Below are 13,217 nucleotides of genomic sequence, written 5' to 3'. Positions count from 1 at the left end.
CTCTCCCCCAACCCCTATCACTCTCGGTCTTTCCACCGACATCTGTACTTGCATGACCTATCAACATGGTGAAGGCGGAGTCTAAGACAGACACGCGTGAGTTAGGGGAGCCTCTCATTTCCTAGTAACTTCTCTGGCACCTCTCATTGCCTTATGTTCTCTACATTGTACTATCAAGTCCCGCAAGCCTTCCTTTCAAGCAGGTTCCTTTCTCCTTTCCATTACATCAGACAAGGTTCAGAGGCAGCAGACAGTAGCCATTCCAATGATCTGAAGCACAGAGAGAAGTATATAGATAATTCAGGGCTTACAAAATCACTGGGAGGCTGGAGGATCTTTGCCTGGCTGACTGCCAGGAATGACCCCCATGCAAGACCACCAAAATGGATATCCAGGGGAATTCTCCAATCAGGCAGGTGGGGTTCCAGAGGCTTCCACTGGAAGTGTTAAAACATATCCACCCCAGGCTGGGCATGGCGGCTCACGCCTGTAATCCTAACACTTTGGGAGGCTGAGGTGGGCGGATCACTTGAGGCCAGGAGTTCCAGACCAGCCTGGCCAACATGGAAAAACCCCGTCTCTACTAAAAATACAAAACAATTAGCTAGATATGGTGTAATCTCAGCTACTCAGGAGGCTGAGGCATGAGAATCACTTGGGCCTGGGAGGCAGAGGTTGCAGTGAGCTGAGATCGCACCACTGCACTCCAGCCTGGGTGACATAGGGAAACTCTGTCTCAACAACAACAAAAAACAAACCCCATCCTTGCTGCAATCCAGATATCAGGGAGCCACCCATACACCCATGAAGGCCCCCAAAATGCACACCACTAGTGACTGGACACTTGGGAATAAACCCAGTCTCTCTACCACCTGTCTGGCCAGCAGCAACAATCAAGGTGGAGAAGGGTGACCTGCCCCTGCCGCATGTCGCTTTCCACATCCAAATCTCAGGAAAGCACATCTAATTGATAGAACTGAATTCACACACAGAACACTGGCTGCACAGGATTCCAGAGAAGTAGCCTTTAGTTTTCCGCCTCTGCAGGAGAGAAAGGCCTCTAGAAAGAGAGTGGAATAGTGGCTGAGGGTCAGTTCACCATATCCATGCATGCTCTTTTCATCTACAACAAGCCAATCTCTCACACCTGCAGTGGCAACTGAGTCATCCAGTGATAAGTAGGAAATATCTACTCAGTCTCTGCTGGGTACCTGGGATTGGGTTAGGTGCTGGGACCACAGAGAAAGACAGAGTTCCTGCCCTCAAGAAACTCTTGGTCTAGAAAGAGAGAGAAACCAAATAACCAGTGATCACAAGATGCCTTAGGGGAAGGACTGTGATAGAGATGTGTACTTTGAGAGTAAGGAGAGGCAGTCTTGTCTTAACCTGGGGGAATAAGGAGGCTTTACCAGAAGAGACCCAAACATATTTTGAAGGCTTTAATAATATCATTTCCTTTGTCTCAAATATCTCCCCATTCTACCTTTTACAAACTCTGTGAAAGAACTCACTTGTGAATCTTAGTCAATAAAGGTCAATTTAAGTTAGAGAAAATGGTCTAACAGATTTTTTTTACTCTCAATTGCATTTTAAACAAATTAAGCTAACAATTGGAAATCCTTAGATTGCCTTTGAAAACTAATAGGGATGTGTGTGTGTGTGTGTGTGTGTGTGTGTGTGTGTGTGTGTTTGTGTGTTCCATATCAGTTACCATAAGGTGGTGATTCTAAAGGACATGAGTGTTTGGAATGTCTGTTCATATGCCTATTAATTATTTCACTCCTATTTTGTTTACACAATTGGTCTAGAATAAATTATACTATCCATTGAGGAAAGCATATTTTATGCTGCTCCTGTCCCATTTAATTGGAATCCACATAATTTAGGTTTTACCTTTGCTAAATGTAACTAGAATCACGGTATAGGGAACGTTAAAGAGTTGGGTATCTGGGATCCTTGTCCTTGCCTCACCATCATCTAGCTCTGAGACAGCAGATATATCCCTGATATACCTGTGCTGTTCTCATGATAGTGCATGAATCTCTCTAGATCTGATGGTTTTAAAAGCGGGAGTTTCCCTGCATAAACTCTCTCTCTTTGTCTGATGCCATCCGTGTAAGATGTGACTTGCTCCTCCTTGCCTTCCGCCATGATTGTGAGGCCTTCTCAGCCATGTGGAACTATAAGTCCATTAAACCCCTTTTTTCTTCCCAGTCTTAGGTATGTCTTTATCAGCAGCATGAAAATGGACTAAGACAATCCCCTACCTGTCTAGGCAAGTCAACAGATTCTTACTGGGTGTCCATCTCATCAATGTGATTTCTTGTCTTCTGTCTTGTGATGGGTCTTTATTTGGACATGCCATTTGCAGTTTATGTATCCCGTGTGCATGGGCTGAAGACTCCAGTGAATGGCTGAGACATAGCCAGGGGCCTGAGATATGGCCGGTGTATCATTCTTATGGTACTGACTCTTCCCTTAGGGGGCTGTGTAATTCCTTGGCTCAAAATGTGCCATTCCATTACTAATTGCTGCCAGCTGGATAAATGCTCCTTCTCTTATGTCTTATCAGGCTCCAGATCTATGCATTATTGAAAACCAAGTAATGCTCCTTGTCTTTAAAATAAGGCTTACAGTGCCTTGAGACCAGCTTTCCTATAAAATTGATGCAGAGGTAACTGGCAATGGTGTCATCTGTACAGCATTGGACAAAGGGTAATAGCTAATATGACTCCAGGACCTAGTTCTGAGTAGGCAAAAGTGCAAAGCAGGCACGTCTTGGAGAGGGGTGCAGTGTGGCACCTCAGGCTCTGGCAGATGCAGTGTGGTTCCATTTGTTGCTGATCCCTGTTGCTGAAGACATCTCTTTTTAGGAAATGCGTGTGGCTTTTTCACAAGGCACCTGTCCCAAGAGGTAAAGCCAGATCTCCTTTTGACCCTGTAAGCAGTCTCAGTCCCTGACCCTCCTAGAGAGGCAGCAGCACACCTCACCACTTGTCCTGAAGCCTTCATGGGCAGCCCTCCCGCCCCCCAATCTCATAAAGCACAGGGAGCCCTGAGCCTCTTGGGGAAAGGCCGAAGGAAACTGGAAAGGAGGAGGGTATGCCACATTTTAAAACCTAAGTTTTCCTTGAGCCACTAAGGCCAAATGACAACTCTTAGTCTACTTATACATCTAGCAAAACAAGAATAGTTAATTTCATTTTCTTTTATCAATGACTGATCACATCAAGTTGAACAGACTAAACTTCCTTAATAATTCCCATTTACTTGTGGTTAATTAAATTCCCTCAAATATGTGAAACTGCAGTGATAAATGTAATATATTCCATTTTCCTTTGGACTGCTTCAAATGCCTATTCTAAAGAGCAAAGCCATTCCAAATCCTTAATAATGGTAATAAATCTGATACATTAAGCCTATAAATATAGTGACTCTTAAGCTCACTTAAACATTCTTTTATAAAATTAATTTTAAAAGATTTTTTTTTTTTGAGATGGAGTCTCACTCTGTGGCCCAGGCTGAAGTGCAGTGGTGCGATCTCAGCTCACTGCAATCTCTGCCTCCTGGGTTCAAGTGATTCTCCTGCCTCAGCCTCTTGAGTAGCTGGGATTGATTACAGGTGCGCACCACCACGCCCAGCTAATTTTTGTATTTTTAGTAGAGAAGAGGTCTCACCATGTTGGCCAAGCTGGTCTCGACTTCCTGACCTCAAATGATCACCTCCCGTCGGCCTCCCAAACTGCTGGGATTACAGGCAGGAGCCACAGCGCCTGGCCTAAACAAATTTTAAACTCAATCTAAAATCATGTCTGAAATCAAAATGTGTAATTACTTAATTATGCATTGTAAGTGGAATCACAAGCAGGGCTGTCTTTGTTCTAATGCGCCCAATCCTCTTATTACAAACACTTAAAATCTAAGTACACTCAGATTGTCTCAATGATTTCTTGAACTTTATACAAAGGTATAAATAGCATAGTGTGGTTTACTTCAGCATCTCCATTTCTAATTCAAACTTTTATAGGGCCAGAACTATGGTTCACCCAATGGAAAGAACAATTTCATTATCCCCAGAAAACCTGGATTGTCTTCTCAAGGTGTTCAAATCACTTATTGGCCAGGCAGCCAAGTCCTGCGTGAGACTCCAGCTCTGAGCCTGCACTTGTCCCAGGCAACCCTGCCTACAGCCACAACTGACCAGTGTCAGGCACATCCCAATTGATTTTTGACAAAAACGGCAGGAGCACACAATGGAGAAAGGATAGTCTCTTCAATAAATGGTGTTGGGAAAACTGGTTACCCACGTGCAGAAGAATGAAATTAGATCCTCATCTCATATCATATACAAAAACAAACTCAAAATGGTTTAAAGGCTTCGATGTAACAAGTGAAACTGTAAAACTTCTGGAAGAAAACCTAGGAGAAAATCTCTACGACATTGGTCTGAGCAACGATTTTTTGGATATGACCCCAAAAACACAAGCAACAATAAACAAATAGGATTATATCAAACTAAAAAGCTAGGGCTTGGGGGAGGAGGGATTGGAGAGATGTTGGTCAAAGGATAAAAAATTCCAGGTAGACAGGAGGAATGTTCAAAAGATCTATTGTACATCATGGTAACTATAGTTAATAATAATATATTTTACACTTGAAAATTGCTAAGAGAGATTTTTAAGTGTTCTTACTACAAAAAATGCTAAGTATGTGAGGCAATGCACAAGTTAAGTAGCTTGATTTAATCATTCCACAACATATACATATATCAAAAATATCATGTTGTATACCATATGTATATACAATTTTAATTTGTCAATTTAAAAAGAATTCTAAAAAGTCTTGTGCTGAGGAAGTATGTTGACTCCAAGAAGCCCAGAGTGGTGGGGCAGTGAGAGGCATGTGCCTAGGATGTGGACAGGTACTTCATTCAGCTGAACTCAGCTTCTCTGTTCTCTGTTTCTAAGACCTGCCCATGAACTGATCTCACTTGTTTCCATTAAGGCACCTGGAATTAACTACAGCATGTCTGTTCTCTCCCAGCATTTGTATCGCTTCCTTAGTTCTGTCAGTTTCCAGAGCATTTTACTTCCTGTACTTACCTTTGCCAGGATCAGAATGCAGTACTGCAGGTGACTTGGCATTTGGACAGGAATGTGCAAGTTGTCCACCCGGTTTTTGTTTTGCTTTGTCTTTGTTTGAGACAGAGTCTCACTCTGTCACATAGGCTGGAATGTAGTGGCATGATCATAGCTCTCTGTAGCCTTAACCTCTTGGGCTCAAGCGATTCTCTGGCCTCGGCCTCCAGAGTAGCTGGGTCCACAGGCACTCACCATCATGCCCAGCCAATTGTATTTTTTGTAAAAACCGGTTTTCACCATGTTGTCCAGACTGATCTCAAACTCTTGGGCTCAAGCGATTCTCCTGCCTCAGCCCCCCAAATTGCTGGGATTACAAGCACGAGCTACTGCGCCCGGCCTTTGGTTTTTGTTTTTGAAATGATATCATGGGTTCAGGTTTTCTTTATGTAAAGAAAAAAAATTCAGATCAATGGTAAAAAACTACTACTGCTGCTAGTACTACTACTATTATTACTACTGCTGCTGCTACTACTAATGGACCAGTGAGCTTTTCTTGTAGTCTGACCATATAGGAAAATAAGTCCTTACCTTACAGAGGGTGTTGTTAATCTTAAAGCTCATGACACCTGGGTTCAAGTGACAGCATTATCTAATCCTTCAAACTTCTTTTTTAAATTATTATTATACTTCAAGTTCTAGAGTACATGTGCACAACTTGCAGGTTTGTTACATATGTATACATGTGTCATGTTGGTGTGCTGCACCCATTAACTGGTCATTTACATTAGGTATATCTCCTAATGCTGTCCCTCCCCCCTCCCCCCACCCCACGACAGGCTCCGGTGTGTGATGTTCCCCACCCTGTGTCCAAGTGTTCTCATTGTTCAATTCCCACCTATGAGTGAGAACATGCGGTGTTTGGTTTTCTGTCCTTGCGATAGTTTGCTCAGGATGATGGTTTCTAGCTTCATCCATGTCCCTACAAAGGACATGAACTCATCCTTTTTTATGGCTGCATGGTATTCCATGGTGTATATGTGCCACATTTTCTTAATCCAGTCTATCGTTGTTGGACATTTAGCTTGGTTCCAAGTCTTTGCTATTGTGAATAGTGCCGTAATAAACATACGTGTGCATGTGTCTTTATAGCAGCATGAGTTATAATCCTTTGGGTATATGCCCAGTAATGGGATGGCTGGGTCAAATGGTATTTCTAGTTCTAGATCCTTGAGGAATCACCACACTGTCTTCCACAATGGTTTAACTGGTTTACAGTCCCACCAACAGTGTAAAAGTATTCCTGCCTAGGGCAGGAAGCTGGGCATTTTTTCCCTGTTCCCTTCACGCTTTTGGTGCCTGGTTCTGGGAGTGGTGACATCCCTCCAGGAGTTCCTGGCTTTGCCAGATAGCTGAGTTTCAAAACATTCACGCTCCCACTCCATCTCCCTTGAGGCCCAGGGTTTGTAACAGCTTCCCACTGTTGCTAGTCTCTGGATGCCTCAGCCTCTCATCGGCTCCCTGCCCACATCCCTAGTGATAGTCCCTTGGTTAAAGAACCTTCTGCTGAACAGGCCGGGTGTGGTGGCTCACGCCTGTAATCCCAGCACTTTGGAAGGCCGAGACGGGCAGATCACTTGAGCTCAGCAGTTCTAGACCAGCCTGGCCAACATAGTGAAACCCCATCTCTACTAAAAAATACAAAAATTAGCCAGGCATGATGGTGCGTGCCTGTAATCCCAGCTACTTAGGAGGCTGAGACATGAGAATCACTGGAACCCAGGAGGCAAGGTTGCGGTGAGCTGAGATCGCACCATTGCACTCCAGCCTGGGCGACAGAGAGAGACTCCGTCTAGGACACAAACAAACAAACAAAAACCAAAGAACCTTCCACTGAACCAGCTGAGGGGTTTTCTATTTCCTGATGGGCCCCGGGCAACAGATGTCATGATAATAAACTTCAGTATTTTCCCATGCATCCTACTTTCCTATCAGTCATGCTCTTAGTTTAATAAAATATTTTCCCTCATTAAAAAAGAAATTCTGGAGAAGTTCCAGCTGGCACTTGTGGCTTTTGCAAGGTCATGATGGTAATTGCCATAAGGGAAATAATCATTTTTAGGATTTAGTATTTCAGTAAAATTGAGAAATACAGCAAAGGAAATGTAATTCTTGTTCATGGCTTGATGGATTCAGAAATGTGAAAAATGATAAGTTAGAAGTCGTTAGCACAGGAGTTGGCAGAATCGAGCTACCAAAGGATCATATTGTTCTTGGTCATTTGCCTTTTCATTACTCTTAAGGCAAGGACTAATTACCTGCCTACGAGAATCCAACACTTATCTCTAAGCCAATATTTAGGGGCTATCATGAGGCATATTCTCATCCCTCCCTCCCCACAAAAATCTTGGAAATAAGAGAAATAAGATACTCTCTGAGAGTTAAGTTTCAAATCACTCGACGGAATAATAACAAAGAAATACAAAGTTACCTTAAAAACAGAAGTACCTTCAGCCTGGGCAACATGCCAAAACCCCGTCTCTACAAAAAAATATAATAATTAGCCAGGTGTGGTGGCTCATGCCTGTAGTCCCAGCTACTTGGGAGGCTGAGGTGGGAGGATTGCTTGAGCCTGGAAGGCGGAGGTTGCAGTGAGCCCAAGTTGCGTCCTTGTACTCTAACTTGGGTGACAGAGGGAGACCCTGTCTCAAAACAAAAACCCAAAGCAAAACAAAACCTGGAAGTATCCTGAAAGCTGGAGGACTTGGCTTTGGCTGGATTGAGTATATCAAACTATCTGAAGCAAAATGCGCTCGTCAGAAAAGGCCACCAAAGCTCATCATCCAAGCAGACGTCAACAGTGCTCAATGAATTCCCTTGCAGAACAACAAGCTTGAATTGCTTGGAATGTCTAGATATCCTTACGGTGAAACAAATACCTCAGCTTATCTCAGCCTGATGCCATTAAATAATCAATTCTAATTCCCCATGTTTCAATTCCGTATTTACCAAGAAATATTTTTATAGGAATAATTTTATTTCAAAAGTAATACATGTTTATAACAGAAATCATCAGAAAATATGGGCCAAGCCCAGGGATAACATTAATGCCATGATATATTTTCTTCTATGCCATTTTCACACACATAAATATACAAATATACATATTAACAAAAATAGAAATGTTTCTATTTTGGGGGGGTTTTCAACTTGCTTTTCACTTAATAATGAATAATGAACATCTTTGTATATCAACAAATATACCTCTGTGACAGCAGGTTCATAAATGCATATTATTTTTGATGGGGGTCAGTCCTATAATTTATTTAACAAAGCTCTCATGCACATTCCTTTCATTTCCTTCCTTTTGCAAGTATTAACAGCATTGTTGGAGACATCCTTGTAGCAAATCTTTGCAACTCCATAACCATTTCCCTGCACAGATTCTCAAAGGTCATGGACATTCCAAAACTTCGGATACATTTTGCCAGATTGCTTTCCAGAAAATAATCCTGTAATTGTTCCAATGTTTGCCAGTTTTGTAGGTGATGAATCATTAGGCTATTGTTTTAATTTGTCGTGAGTTTGAAATTTTTTCATGAATTTATTAGACACTCAAATTTCTGATTTTTAAAATCTTCCTACTCATAATCTTTGCCCCCTTTTTAAACAATGGGATATCTAGAGCTTTCTTGCTTATTTACAGAGGTCTTTATACGAATAAGGATATGAACTTTTGTGATCCATTGTACAAATATTTTTGTTATTTGCCTTTTACTGCAATATGGTTTGCCTTAAGCTCAGAATCAGTTAGGAATGAATTTAACTTCAGGAAATAGAAAACTCAGCTCCACTCTCTTAAGGGGGACTTATTATCTCATGTAACAAGCATCTCATAGAGAGGCAGCTGTTGGACCTGATTCAGACAGTTAACAATGTGACAGCTCACATTCCTGTCCTCTCGTGGCCCTCCCGTTTGTTACCTTATCATCATTAAATGGCCGCTGCAGCACTAGCCACCAGGTCTGTGTTCCAGGCAGACGGAAGAAGAGTGGAGGAAGAGACAAGGCCAGCCGACCTTTGCTTATGTCTCATTGGCCAGAACCGATTTCATGGCCACTCCCAACAGTTAGGAAGAGGCTGGCAAGGGCGAAGAAGGCATGGGATTAAGTGAACAAACTTAATCTGTCTGCTGTAGAGCAGTGTTTAAGACTTTATGTAGTCAAACTGACCTACATTTATTTCTTCAGTTTCATGCTTTAAAAGTTCTTCCCAACTTATTTACCAACTTATTTCAGTAGATATTCATCTATATTTTTTCCATTATTTTTATTGTGTCATTTTGTCCCCAAATCAGTTTTGAACTTTCTCCTCTGATTTGAAATACTCCACTTGTTCATTAAGCTATGAGATGTACTTAAGTGCGTTTTGGCCCTTACTATTCTGTTCTACAAATCTAGATTCCTATTCAGTGCTATAGCTAGTACTTGAATGAATGCAAAGTACCATGCATTTTAACGTTATGGGGCAAGTCCCTCTCATCACAGTGCTTTCTCAACAAAATGTTGACCTTTCTTGAATGTTTGTTATTCAGATGAATTTTGAATCATTCTGACAAGGTTTAAAAGTTGTCTTATTTGAGGCAGGGCATGGTGGCTCATGCCTGTAATCTCACCACTTTGGGAAGCCCAGGCAGGTGGATCACCTGAGGTCAGGAGTTCAAGACCAGCCTGGACAACATTGTGAAACCCTGTCTCTGCTAAAAGATACAAAAATCAGCCAGGCGTGGTGGCCCGCGCGCCTGTAGTACCAGCTACTCGGGAGGCTGAGGCAAAATCGCTTGAATCTGGGAGGCGGAGGTCGTAGTGAGCCTAGATGGCACCATTGCACTTTAGCCTGGGTGACAAGAGTGAAACTTCATCTCAAACAAAACAAAACAAAACAAACAACAACAACAAAAGAAGATCTTATTTGGATTTCAACAGGAATTGCATTACATTTATAATATAAAGGAGAAGAATTAACAACCTGTGTGATTAAGACTTCTAGGCCGGGCGCGGTGGCTCATGCCTGTAATCCCAACACTTTGGGAGGCCGAGGCGTCAGATCACAAGGTCAGGAGTTTCAGACCAGCCTGACCAACACGGTGAAAACCCATCTCTACTAAAAATACAAAAAAATTCGCCAAGCATGGTGGTGTGCGCCTGTAATCCCAGCTACTTGGGAGGCTGAAGCAGGAGAATTGCTTGAACTCGGGAGGCAGAGGTTGCAGTGAGCCGAGATCACACCACTGCACTCCAAGCCTGGGCGACAGAGCGAGACTCCATCTAAAAAAAAAAAAAAAAAAAAAAAAAAAAAAGGAAAAAAGGAAAAAGAAAAGACTTCTAGGGCAGAAGCATGATGGAGGCAAGTCTTCTTGTTTATGTCAGTAAAGTGTTGTGATCATCACATAGTGGATTTCTTCCCCTCTGTTTTGTATTTTAATGGGGTATAGCTAATGTATAGAAAAGTTAAAACTTTTATTAAGATTTCTTTTACAGCTGGAAACTTCACTGCATCCTCAATCATTCTAAACGTTTTTCCTTACTTATCATTTGTCTAATTAATCTGCCAGAACCTCCAAGAGGGGGGTGTCCCCTGCAACTTTGATTGTTATCTGGCTTCCCATTATGGTTCTTTTGCCATATTTTTCATTACACTGTATTAAGCTGGCATTCACTCATGAGCCTAATTAATGTAATTTTTCCCCTGAGAGATAAATCTACTCTTGCTCTGCTGACAAAAGAAAGTTTCAGAGACAGCAGAGCTGAGCTGGCCCATGTTGTGTGGCATAAGCCATCTTGCAAGTTCTAACCTGTTCCTCAGTGGAGGAATGTCTTCTACATCGCTTTGTACATATTAATACAAAAAAATGTATTTATGAACCTCTGTTGTAGAGATATATTTGTTGACATACAAAGATGTTCATTTTTTGCTCAGAAAGTACCTAATTCCATTTTGGGGACATTTCAAATTTTTAAAAGGTTCTCATGTGTAGAGACATGATCTACCCAATATAACTTCTCTCTGTGCCTCCTGAGAGAGGCATCAGCCTCCCAATTCTTCTCTCTCCAACCTAAGTATATCTCCCTCAATGATTTCTTCTTAGATAAGCTGGCTAAGGCTTCTGACCCTCCTTGTCACTCCCCTTCGCCTGCCTGCTCTTGGAGGACGCTTCCTCCACAGTGGCCCCCAGAACAGATGGGAATGAGCGGAAGGGACTTCTCCTAGGCAGGCGCACAATGACCTCCACTGTTTCAGCATTATCGCCAACTAAATTGTCCATGTCTTTGTCTCAGGAAGTGCTGCAGACCAAATCTCTCCCATCCTGCACTTGTGTATTTTCTGAAAATTTGATTTATTCCTGTTAAAGTTCATTTTATGTGTGATTGACTTTTGTTCTTGTCTAGCTAAGTAATCTTGAGACATTCCTGTCATTCATCTCATTCATTAAATAACCAAACCTTCTTGTTTTGTGCCTTACATAAAATTTAATAGCCTGCCTTCTAGCTCTAGGTCCAAGTTGCCTATAAATACGTTGAAATGGCCAGGGTTGAGGAGAGACCTGTGGCGTGACCTCAGGTGTCTCCTTCCAGGTGATACATAAATCACTCTTCTTTAGGCATAGGTGGTCAATCAGCTTCAAATGTAACCAATCTTATTGATAAAGTGATGAAAGCAAGGACCTTGTCAAAGATTGGCTGGGGAAGAGTATTGTCCGGAGTTCCATGTGACCCATCTGTGATGTGGTCAGTTATGGGTGCAGCCACTACAATAGAGCAGCTTACACAGGAAAAAACCAGGACCTAGAATCAGATCTGACTCCTGGAGTGGAACACACAGTGGGCTGGGGTGAGGCTGGGGTTTCAGAGCGAATTGTTATATTCGTAATATTAGGAAGTACCACCAGCGACTCAGCTCATGGCACCGTATGGGCTTTTGCTTCTAGAGGGTATGAGTGGCACATGTGGTTATGAGAGCGGCATGTAGTGCACAGGCCGCTGCGTGTGCAGGTGTGCAATGAGGTTAATGCATTAAATAAGAGTATTTTACATGAGAGGGGTGTGTTTTCCCAATTCTAGCAAAGACACCATAAGGGCTTTCATGATATCCCCATGAAAGACAATGTGGGAGCCAGAGAAAGCAAGCCTGGATAGTACCTTGAAGGATGGCTGCGAGGGCATTAGGAGAGGGAAGAGCAGACAGAGTTCCAGGAGAGAGGAAGTCGTCAGGACATCATGTGTTGCAGATTGGGTGGACCATTGATAAATGTGGTTCCCACTAGGCAGAGCTGCTGGCCTATACATGGCTGTCTTTGGGTCTGGTGGTGACTCTGGTTCAACTCGCTTTGGCCAGGGTAAGTGGATCATGTGAGATGAAACACAGCCACCCCTGCAAATGGAACCACGCCTGGCCATTTTTCTGAGGAAATGACTAGCATTCAACGCAACATCAAATTTCTCCAGTACATGCTACTACCACAATCACAGCACAGTGGGTACCTGGTTACTGTAAGAGAAACTGCGTGTCAGGTAGAATGCACTCTAAAGTCAGGAGTCACAATAGACCCACTGCTGAATCTGTAATTAGGAGAACTTGAGAGAAATACTTCTTGGATACAAGATGATCAGCTACATGACCCAAGGTCACTCTCATTTCCATAGTCATGCAACTCTGCAAAAGACAACCAAATAAGGATAAATATATAGCAGGGCTTGAAATAGTAAATCTAATTCTACTGTGTGCCAGTCTATTTTGGTCTCTCAACTATACCAATTCAGAATGTGCTTTGCGGACTGCGTTTTTCTTCCTAATTGATTGGAATGAAGTAGATTATTCATGAACATTTTGGCTTTTTCCCCTAGCAAATAGCTCTCCTTCTTCTCTCTTAGAATGTGAAGAAAAGCTCTAAATTTGACATGGGAAAGTGAGATATTATGTTTGGCTTAAGTAGAAGGAAAGCTTCAACCTCATCATGAAATCTGGTCTTTGCTATTTTGACCACTCTTCTGGTTCAGACCAATTGCAGAGTGGAGACATCACTAACTTTTAGATCTTACCATGAGCTGCAAGAGAGAAGGGGCATTGCTCTCTGTCCTC

The sequence above is a fragment of the Pongo pygmaeus genome, chromosome 5, assembly GCF_028885625.2.
Source record: "Pongo pygmaeus isolate AG05252 chromosome 5, NHGRI_mPonPyg2-v2.0_pri, whole genome shotgun sequence".
Classification (NCBI taxonomy): domain Eukaryota; kingdom Metazoa; phylum Chordata; class Mammalia; order Primates; family Hominidae; genus Pongo; species Pongo pygmaeus.
Note: the sequence above shows the minus strand (reverse complement) of the source record.